General features: G+C 35.9%; 1 pseudogene; it reads right to left on the minus strand.

The window, feature by feature from the left end:
- Positions 1-314: 314 nt before the first annotated feature.
- LOC112665452 (cytochrome c oxidase subunit NDUFA4-like) lies at positions 315-726 on the minus strand (annotated as a pseudogene).
- Positions 727-10,308: the final 9,582 nt, after the last annotated feature.

The raw sequence follows: 10,308 nt of genomic DNA on the forward strand, positions 1-10,308 counted from the left end.
TCTCCTATCTCTACAGTGAGAATCTCAAGGCAAATGGACTATTGCTCAGGAATTATGCAGTGACTATGATTAAAGTCATAATTATAAATCTAACGTGTAACCTAGAGCATAAAATCATAGATTTTTATAATATAAATATATTAGTGATCTTAATTGACAGCTAATTTTCAAAGAGGTACAACCATTGCCTAAATAAAGTCTTTTGTTCCATTTTGTTTATTCTTGAAAGTAACCAAAAGGTTTTGGTTGCATGACTAAATTACATTGTCTTTTATTTTTTTATTTTTTTATTTTTTTCAAGTTTCAGATATTTATTATTCAGTGTAAACCCAACACAATGAACCAACATGATTTCGTGCATTTAGAGGGGAAATATTTCCTGGATAAGTGGAAAATTGTGCGGATGGCTTCTGGAAGACCTTCATTCTAAGAAGCTTTATAGTGAAACATTTCATTTAGAAGTCTGGACCTTCTTTCTTCAGCTTGCTGTAATCTACAATTCACTGAGTAGAACTTGTATTGATCATTGGGACCCAGTTTGTTCCAAGGTTCTAGGTTATTCTTCCTATCCCAACTAACATCTGGATTGAACTGTGCCAAGCGCAACACATGCAGCGCTGCTCCAGTACCTCCTGCCCCAATAAATATGAAGAGGGGGATCAAGCTTGGATGCTTCTTGGCCTGACCGATGATCTGGCATAACATGGTTGCGGCAGAGGTCTCCCGTGCAGAAGGAAAAACCGAGTTGCGGCAAGACCCGGAACTAAGTAATGCCTTACATTGTCTTTTAGATTCAAATAGTTCATTCCAATAAAAAAATTAAAGACAAGGAACTCTGAAATTGTTTTCATCAATGGATCATCAGAACAACACCAATAATAACAATAATAATAAAAGCTTTTAAGAAAATTGCCCTGCCTAAAAGTTTTGTAATAACAGATAAGAAGGGGCACCTGGGTGGTTCAGTCCCTTAAGCTTCTGCCTTTGGGGCAGGTCATGATCCCAGGGTCCTGGGATTGTGCCAGTGTCAGGCTCCCCCCTCAACAGGGAATGTGCTTCTCCCTCTCCCTTAGCCCCTCCTCTCTCTGTCTCTCTTTTTCACTCTCTCTCTAATAAATAAATAAAATCTTAAAAAAAAAAAAACAGAGAAAAAATTCAAATTTTTTTACCCTTTAAGACTGCTAAATATTTTAGAAAAGTCTCTAAATGCTTAGGATGAATTTCTACAGTAACTATCACCTGCCAAGTGAAGAATAGTGTATTAATTATAGTGATAACAGCAGCTAAAATTGATATCTTTTTAAAAAGATTTATTTATTTGAGAGAGAGAGAACAAGTGCACATGCAAGTGGGGGGAAGGGCAGAGGATGAGAGAGAAAGAATCCTCAAACACTGAACCTTGAGCCCTGTGAGGCACTTTATCTCACTACTCTGAGATCATGATCTGAGTTGAAGTCAAGAGTTGGCCACTTAACTGATCAAGCCACCCAGGTACCCGAAAATTGATTGATATCTTAATTTATGCCAGGCATTACCTTAAAAAATTGATGTGGATTATGTAATTAAATGAATTAACCCTATGAGATGATTCACTTAGGAGCTCCAATCATTAAACCCATTTTAAGAGGGGAATATCAAAACTTACAAAAGTGAAATTATTGGCCCAAGATCACATAAGAATGAAGTTAGCATGTATGTCTGAAGACTTTTATGCTCTAGTCCTTAAAGACTGCCCCTCCTTTCCTTTGTGTTATGGGGCCTGCACATTATTTTTGGAAAAGCAAGGAATGTAATTGTTCCATATCTTTTGTGTATGTTTTAAGAGCTCATTAACTAAGCTTTCCACTCTTATGAGCTCAGAACAATGGACAGAGACAGGCATCAGCACCCTTATATTCGCCAACATGTACAAAACTGCCTTTAGGGAGCAGATCTTCCCCCTTTTGAACTTCAATGGTCCATGTTACCTGCAACTTTTGCTTAAAGGTAACAACTTGTTCTACTATTATTATAAATACAAAAGTTACCCTAGCCTTTAAAAGTATTCAAGACTCTAAATCACATTTTAAAAAATATAAGACATAATAATAGAATGGCTACACTTTATTTTTTTTAGTAATAAATTTATTTTTTATTGGTGTTCAATTTGGCTACACTCTAATATAAAGTCCTGTTGAGTTGTTTAAACAAAGGAAGATCTTATTTTTGTAAGTATATTTTTTAAAAAATTAAAAGCTGGCCACTACAGCTTCAAAAATGTTAGCAATACTTATAGATCAGAGTTAAGTTATTTTTTAAACAATGCAAGATCCAATCTGCAGGTTCCTTCCTGAGAAGGAGGCCAAGGTAGAAAAGAGACTTCTTGAAGCCAAAGTAAAAAGAAACTTCCTTTGTTAGGTGATGAATTACAAATTATACTGTATGTGAATAAGTTTTTAAATATCAATTTTTTGATATCTAAGAATAAATATTCTTAATAATTGAGAATAACAGTTTCTGAGAACATAATGAAATGACTTAAGAGAGTTAGTTGTCCATACAGAGTTTGAGTGGGAGCTGAATGACTGCCCTTTATTTATTTATGGTAAATATTTTGCTTTTTCTTTAGGTACAAGATACTTTACTCAGATTTAGCTAGAAGTGAATAGCAATGAGTTACTGCAGTATAGAGGTAGTCTTGAAAGGTTGAGAACAATACTTAGATTATAACTGATTCTGCTTTCTTTCTGCTAAATCCTCCAAAGCAATATATGTTTTATTTTTCTATTATTTTAGTGTTTCTTAATTCATTCATTCATTTGATAAATATATACCGAATACCTGGCATGGGATAGGAAATGTTCTAGGCATTGAAGATGCATGAATGAACAAAATGAGCCACAACTCCTGATCTCATGAAACCTACATTTTAAAGGAGTAACAGAGATATCTTAAAAGATAAATAAATAAGTAAATCATAAGATGTTTTATAAGGTGATGAATGCCAAAGAGAAAAATGACAAAGGAGAAGGACAAGCCTAGGGGAGGTTGGGATATTATTTTAAAAGATGTTTTTTAAAAAAAAAAGAGATGCTCTGAAACAGTAACATATAATCAGAGACCTAAAGGGGATGAGAGAAAGACTGTCTTAGGTTCCTGAGGAAAGAAGATTCCAGAAAACATTTTTTAAGTGTTTGTATTGGTCTAAGTTAACTCACCCAAAGAAATTTTATATTCACTTCTTTTTTTTTTCCAAGAGCGCCAAAATTAAGAATGTGAAGTAACATATGAATCTTTTAAACCATAACTCCTTGATGACAGAAATAATGTCATATTCATATTATCTATTCTAAGAATCTAGCCCAGTGCCTGGCATAATAAATGTTCATTGAAAGCAGCAAAGAACAGAAATGGAAAAGAAAAAAGAAAAAGAAAAAAATAGAGAGAGAGAAGATCAATAGAAAAAGAATCAAAAGAAAAAGAAAAAAGAAGAAAAGATCAAAAGGAAAAGAAGAAAAATAGAGAAAGAGAAACACAATAATTATGCTTAATCTGGTTTCCATCTCCATTTTTTATTTTTTTCTGAAAATCACATTTTACATAGTCAACCAGATAATCTATAATTACCTGATAATCAATAAACTAAATATCTGGAAAAATAATAAAAGTCATCATCTAAAACCACTTTTTCTTCTTCATTTTAGTTATGTTCTACATGTTAGGCAAAGAATAGTCAATCTGTGTTGCTACTAGACCTTTTTTCCACACTCCTTAGTTTAATCCTTTAAGAATTCACTATATGTTGAGTGTGAATCTCTCTACCACATCCCCATATCTAAGGTTATCTTGTCTTCATATGTATTGCCTTGTCTGTCTTCCTGACTTCAATGGAACTGTCAATAGAAAGTGCTTCTTGTCTATCATATTAAACACTTGCACTTAGTAGACACACAATGGATACAAGAAGGGAAGGAAGAAAGGGAGGAAGGGAGAAAGGAAGAGGGAAAGAAAGGAAGGAAGGAATGGAAAAAAGGCTTACATACAAGAGGTAACAATATATCTACCCTGGGAACCTTAATTTCTTGAAGATTGTTAAAATTTATTCAAACACTTTCAAAGAAAAGATTGTTTCTTAAACGATTTCTTAATGTGTATGATTGACCAAAGCCCAGTTGCGTGACAATGGATGGTTACATTTTTTTTTTCGAAATGTGCACCCCTATAAGGTTTTCCTTCCTAATAAGGATACAGAATTGTTTAGCCTTTAAGCAGCATTTGAAAGTAAATTTGTATAGTTCCATTAGTATTAAGCTTGGGAAAAATTACTGGTTAGTGAGCTTCTATTCTTTTTTTGGATTTTGAGAAACATAATAAAAATATTAATACTATGGAATATTAGAAATTAAGTAATTCTAGTCTAGAAAATTTGCTTAATACCTTTATCTTTCCACATTAGTTTTTTTTTTTAATCCTTCACCACCATTTTAAAATATTCTTAATAAAGAGTGCCTGGGTGGCTCACTCAGTTAAGCATCCACTCTTGATTTCAGCTCAGGTCCTGAGATGAAGCACCAGCTCCACAATAAGCATGGAGCTTGCTTAAGTTGCTCTTTCTCTCCCCCTCTCTCTCTACCCCTTCCTACTCACATGCTCTTTCTCTCTCTCTCAAAAATAAAGTACAATAAAATATCCTTAAAATCATTTGAGATGTTTTTATATTTTATCAATTGAAAGAAAATCAACCCACAATGTTTATTAAACATTTAATATGTGTAAGGAGCTATATAAAGAAGAGGTTATCAGTATTCAAAACTATAACTAGTTCTCCATTTAGGAAATTAAAAACCATCTCATAGTATGAATTCATTATAAGGGACGAGTTAGTAAATAACCAAGTGACATAGAATTTGTGGTTTTCAGTTGGGAAGTTATTTTTTTTTTTTTTCAGTTGGGAAGTTATTAACAGAATTAGGAATTTAGAAACATAAATAGTATATGGAGAAAATGTCAAAAATAGCCTCATAAACAATTCTAAATCATACTACATGTATGAACAAGAGTAGAGTATAAATTTAGGTGTAAGTGTCTAAATGAATTTCATTTCTCAACAGTTCATGAAAAAAAATCAACAAACGCAAGTCAAATTGAAAACCCTATATCCGAGAGAAATATTACATTGGGTTTATACAGCACTTTACCATCTAAGAGCTGATAGCTATAACTAGGAAATATTCACTTGGTGTAAGCCCCATATACTTTTCTGTGTGTGTGTGTATGTATATATATATATATGCACATAACAATTTCTCACTATAAAATAGATATCAGCAACGTATTATGCTATCTATGCTATAAAACATTTCTGAAACATTAGCATATTTCCTCTAAATATGAAGAAAAGAACAAGATGTTAGCAAATTTTATAGGTACACATAGATAGATAGGTAAGCTTTTTAAAACTGATAGTGGGAGAAGAGGAAAAGGAGAAAATATTTACTGAATACCTACCATATATTATTCACTGTGCTGGGTGCTGTATAGGTGTGACTTTCATGTACTACTCCAAGCATTAAACACCCAAGATGATGCAGTAAGGAAGCTTGAACAATTGCTCTGCTCCAGTAATGTGTCCTTGGTCCAGAGCCCAGGCACAATTTCCTCTCCCCACAGAGGGCCATGGGGTCTGTATGGGTACGTATGAGAGTGGAGTATGTACGGGTGTGTATGACTACTGGAGACAGTAGGATGGCAAAGCTTTAACAACCTAATTAAATGGGTAAAGTAAACTACATTATGAAAGTTGATTATGCTTTTTCATGTCAATGAAAGCTTTAAGTCAAACCAGTTAATTATAGCTTAGGGAAGTCAGCTGTACATCTTTGGGTACAATCTTTTGCCCAGGCATTTGTGAAAGCATTCAAATTGGCCAGCAGTATAAAATGAGTATTGTCTAACTGACAAACGTTAGCCCTGCAGGGGTCAAGGCTGTCAGTCCAAACCTGAGTAAAAACACAATGAGGGGAAATCCCTGAGTTTAACTTTCTGGCCATTGCAACATTCTTTAGGCAAGTAACAAAAACCACCTATGCCTGGAGAATCTTACCTAGTTGCCTTTTGCATAACAAGAAAAACAATAGAGGCACTTGAGTGGGGGAGGAGAGCGTTATGAATGCGAGATCAATTGGAAGCAGCCAATTTCTTGGTTTCTATCTTCCAAGACAATTTCACGTTTTTTTCTAAATTCTGCCATTTAAATAATAACCATTGTCCATTCCTAGATCCTAATCCCAAATTAATTTTTCAGGCTGTAACTACCTTTCAGAGAGCTCCGTGCAGATGTCCCCAAAGCAATTCAAACTTACATGTTTAACACTGGACGTGATATCATCCTTTTGGGTAAGAAAACCAGTTTCCTTCCACCTGTCACCCAAGGTAGAAACCGGAGGGACATGGTAAAGTAATACCTATTTTTCATGTGCCTCTTTCAATCACTCCCTAAATCCTTTCAGTCTACCACCTCCACTCAATGGTTCTTCTCCTCCATTTAAGGTATAAATGCAGAATTCTTCAACAAAGCCTAATTTTAAGATCTTTACTCTCTGAAACCTCTCCTTTTCTTCATTTATTCCCTTCCAATGAACATTTTTTTCCTTAGCTCAAAAGCCCTGACTGCAATAATTCTTTTAATAGCATCCTCCCTTGCTTGCCCACAAATATCCCTTCTATTTTTCCTGTAAATCCCCAAACCAATCAATCTGATTGATCATTCACTTTGGGTAATGCTGGGGGTGATTTAATCAAATGGACTAATGCTGTGATAAATCCCTAAATCCATGTGCTCCCAATGCTCTGATTTGTCAATACTTTCATACTTTCATAATTATCTCTCTCTCTTTCTCTCAATGTTTTATTTGTGAATTTTACTACTCTTTACAAGGTCTCAATGCCATATCCTATACTCTTCTTAAAAGGAGCCCTTGTTTTCCACTCAACAGAAAAAAAAATATATATATATATATATATATATGTATATATACAGCTTATTAATGAGAGACCCCCTCAAGTTCCCACTTGTCTTAGAAATTTATCTCTCCACGTGATTAGATTAAGTCCTTTCTTTCTCCTCCTGTGAAACACTATTCTACCTCTTACTTATCTAGTCACATGGCTTTGAATGCTATCTACACACTAATCATTCTAAAAATTTTGTCTACATCAGCAAGTCCTGTATGTCCTGACCCCATTCATTTTTCTGTCTCTATGTCAGCTCAATGATTCAGTACACTATCATCATCATCTTTCACCTAGAATATTCTGATGACGATAATTTTCTACCTCATTTTGCTGTTTTTCCTGGGATTCCTTCTACTTCATTCTCCACTTGACAGCAGGAATGATATTGAAACTCAGACTTGGTTAGACAACATTTCAGTGGCTTTCTCTTGTACCAGGTCAAACTTCACTATGACAGCTGCTAAGCCCCTGTGTGATCAGGCCTCTGCTTACCTCTCCTCCCAAAATGATGGCCAAAATGCTCTTTATTCATTTATTCAGACTTAACTAGGATCTCTCCTGCAAAGGAATGTGTTATGACCTATAACAAATGTTAAATTAACATTTGTTAAATAAAGCACGGGGTGCCAGATGGTGAGTCACAGTACAACAAGAAACCACAAGAGAAACTGAAATAGAGATGTTTATTACTCACAGGTTCTGGAAGGAGTACACTGTACACCTCAAGGGGCCACATAAGGAAGTCAGGGCAGAATGCAGCCAGAGAGTAATGGGACTTGAGGGGAGTCTTTATCAGGTCTGTGGGCAGAGTGCTTTGGGGTTCCCAGGGCAAGGCTGTATTAGTCAACTCAAGCCAAAAGAGTGGGACAGATCCACAGAGATCTGAGAGCACACAAGGAAGAGTCCTGGGAGATGGGGAAGATGTTCACAAAGCCATTGGGGAAGTCACATTAGGAACTTATATTTTCTTATGACTGAGGTCTGTTATCTAGGATAAATACAGGAACAAGGAATCTAGTGTCAGTCTAAAAGCCACAAAAAAAATGATGCCAAGACAGTAATACCATGGAGTAGCTTAGCTAAACTCTCAACAGAATGTTTCTTCTGAGCATGGCTTTCCCTGCTCTTCACCTACATTACTTATTCTCTGCGTCTTTTCATATCTCAACTTAAATGCCATCTTCTGAGAGAGAGAGAGAGAGAGAGAGAGAGATGTTCACCAATCACTCAGTTTCACTGGGATTTTCAGTTTGCACCCCGCCCAGCTATTTTCTAACTGAACATTTTCTGGCTATCTTCATAGTACTCATGACCACCATTTATTACAAGTTTATTTGTTCTGTTGTCTGCATCCCATACTATCATTCTCCATGAAGACAAAGTCCATGTCTCTGGTTCACTACTGTATCCCCAGAACCTATCTCAGTGCTAGGCCAGAGTAGGTGTTTTAACAAGTATCTGTTAAATGATTAACTGACTTAATTCACAAGGCTAATGCCATTACCTATTTCTAGATAGTATAGCCCTCATCTTTTGGAACTTTATTCCAGTTGATAACCCTACTTCTATTTTCTTTTTTTTTTTCCAGATTTTATTTATTTATTCATGAGAGACAGAGAGAGAGAGAGAGAGAGAGAGAGAGAGAGGAAGAGACACAGGCAGAGGGAGAAGCAGGCTCCATGCAGGGAGCCTAACCTGGAACTCGATTCCGGGTTTCCAGGATCACGCCCTGGGCTGAAGGTGGCACTAAACCACTGAGCCGCCCGGGCTGCCCCATACTTCTATTTTCAATCTCTGTTCATCCAAAATGTTATTTATATCTGAACAGACTTTCCACATGGACTCATGCCTGTCAAGGCTGTCTTGAATGATAGATATATCTTCCTGGTTATAAGGTTCATCAACATACTCCTTTAGCTTTCATATTAAATCATGTTGTCCAAGTTAAAAAAACTGTAGTACTAAAAACAATAGTTTTGCTCCCTCATGCCACTGATGTCTTCTATCTCATTTGTTCAGAATCTAACAACTTCTTTCACACATGAATGCCACAAATGCCTTTCAGATTTTAAATAATAAAAAATAAAGCCCTGACCCCAAATAAATCTTCTTCACTTAGTTCCTGTCTCCTTCTACCAGCCAACCAATCCCAAAAAGTAGAAAGCTTGAAGTTATCCTGAATTGTTCCCATTCCATCAGCCAGTACATTCTATTTAGTCATCTTCTAAATACCTCCTCTCTGCACTACTTTGTATTTCAACCTTCTCTATTTTTACCCTCTTGGTTGGCTTTCTATTTCACCTTCTCTTTATTCTTCCTCCTCAAAAGAAAAAAAAAGTTTGACCAAGAAACTCTTTATTTTGCTACATTAATGGCTCCCCACTGCTTTAAATATACGTCAAATCTTTACTATGGCATAGAAGCCTATCTTTCATTTTTTGGCTCTTGTTCATTTTCTCACCTTATTTTCTGATTCCTGCTCCCCCAAAACTCAAACTGTAGCCAGAATGCCCAACCAGAAGTTCTCAGAAACCACTTTGCATCGTGCCCACTGCTTGGTCAACCTTGCACAACTATCAAACTAGAAAATTATTCATCAAGATTCAGGTCAAGGGATGCTTAGGTGGCTCAGTAATTAAGCATCTGCCTTTGGCTCAGGGTGTGATCCTGGGATCGAGGATCTAGTCCTGTATCGGGCTCCTTGCAGGGAGCCTGCTTCTCCCTCTGCCTATATCTCTGCCTCTATCTATGTCTCTCATGAATAAATAAATAAAATCTTAAAAAAAAAAAGATTCAGGTCAAATATCATCATTTCTATGAACCCCTCTCTTAATTCTTGTTCTCTAGAAATGCATTTTTGTACATCTTACATATTTATGGCGATTGTTGAGTTCTGCCCTTTCTAGAATGTGGATACCTAAAGGCCTGGAATATTTATTACCTTCACTAGCTTTGTTCACAGCACTCAGCACACAGTAAATGCTATGTTAATGCTTGCTAAACTGACAAATACATGAGTGAAAATGGCATAGTACTTAAAACCTACTCCTCACATGCTGAATGTATATCTGAATTAGAGGCTGTGCCTACCAGAGAGATCTAGGAATGATGCAGATAGCATGGCCTAAGGAAAAGAGAGGGAGCTTTGGAGCAAGACAGACATGAACTTTAATCAATATCAGCTCAGCAAAGTACTGTTCTATAGCAATCTGTCCTTGGTAGTCTCTTTGCTGCTGTTCCTAATCTGTATGTTAGGGATAATAGTATCCTCTTCATAGACTTATCTAAGGATTAAATAATGAAGTATGTAAACAC

Source organism: Canis lupus, chromosome 27 (assembly GCF_003254725.2).
Source record: "Canis lupus dingo isolate Sandy chromosome 27, ASM325472v2, whole genome shotgun sequence".
Lineage (NCBI taxonomy): Eukaryota > Metazoa > Chordata > Mammalia > Carnivora > Canidae > Canis > Canis lupus.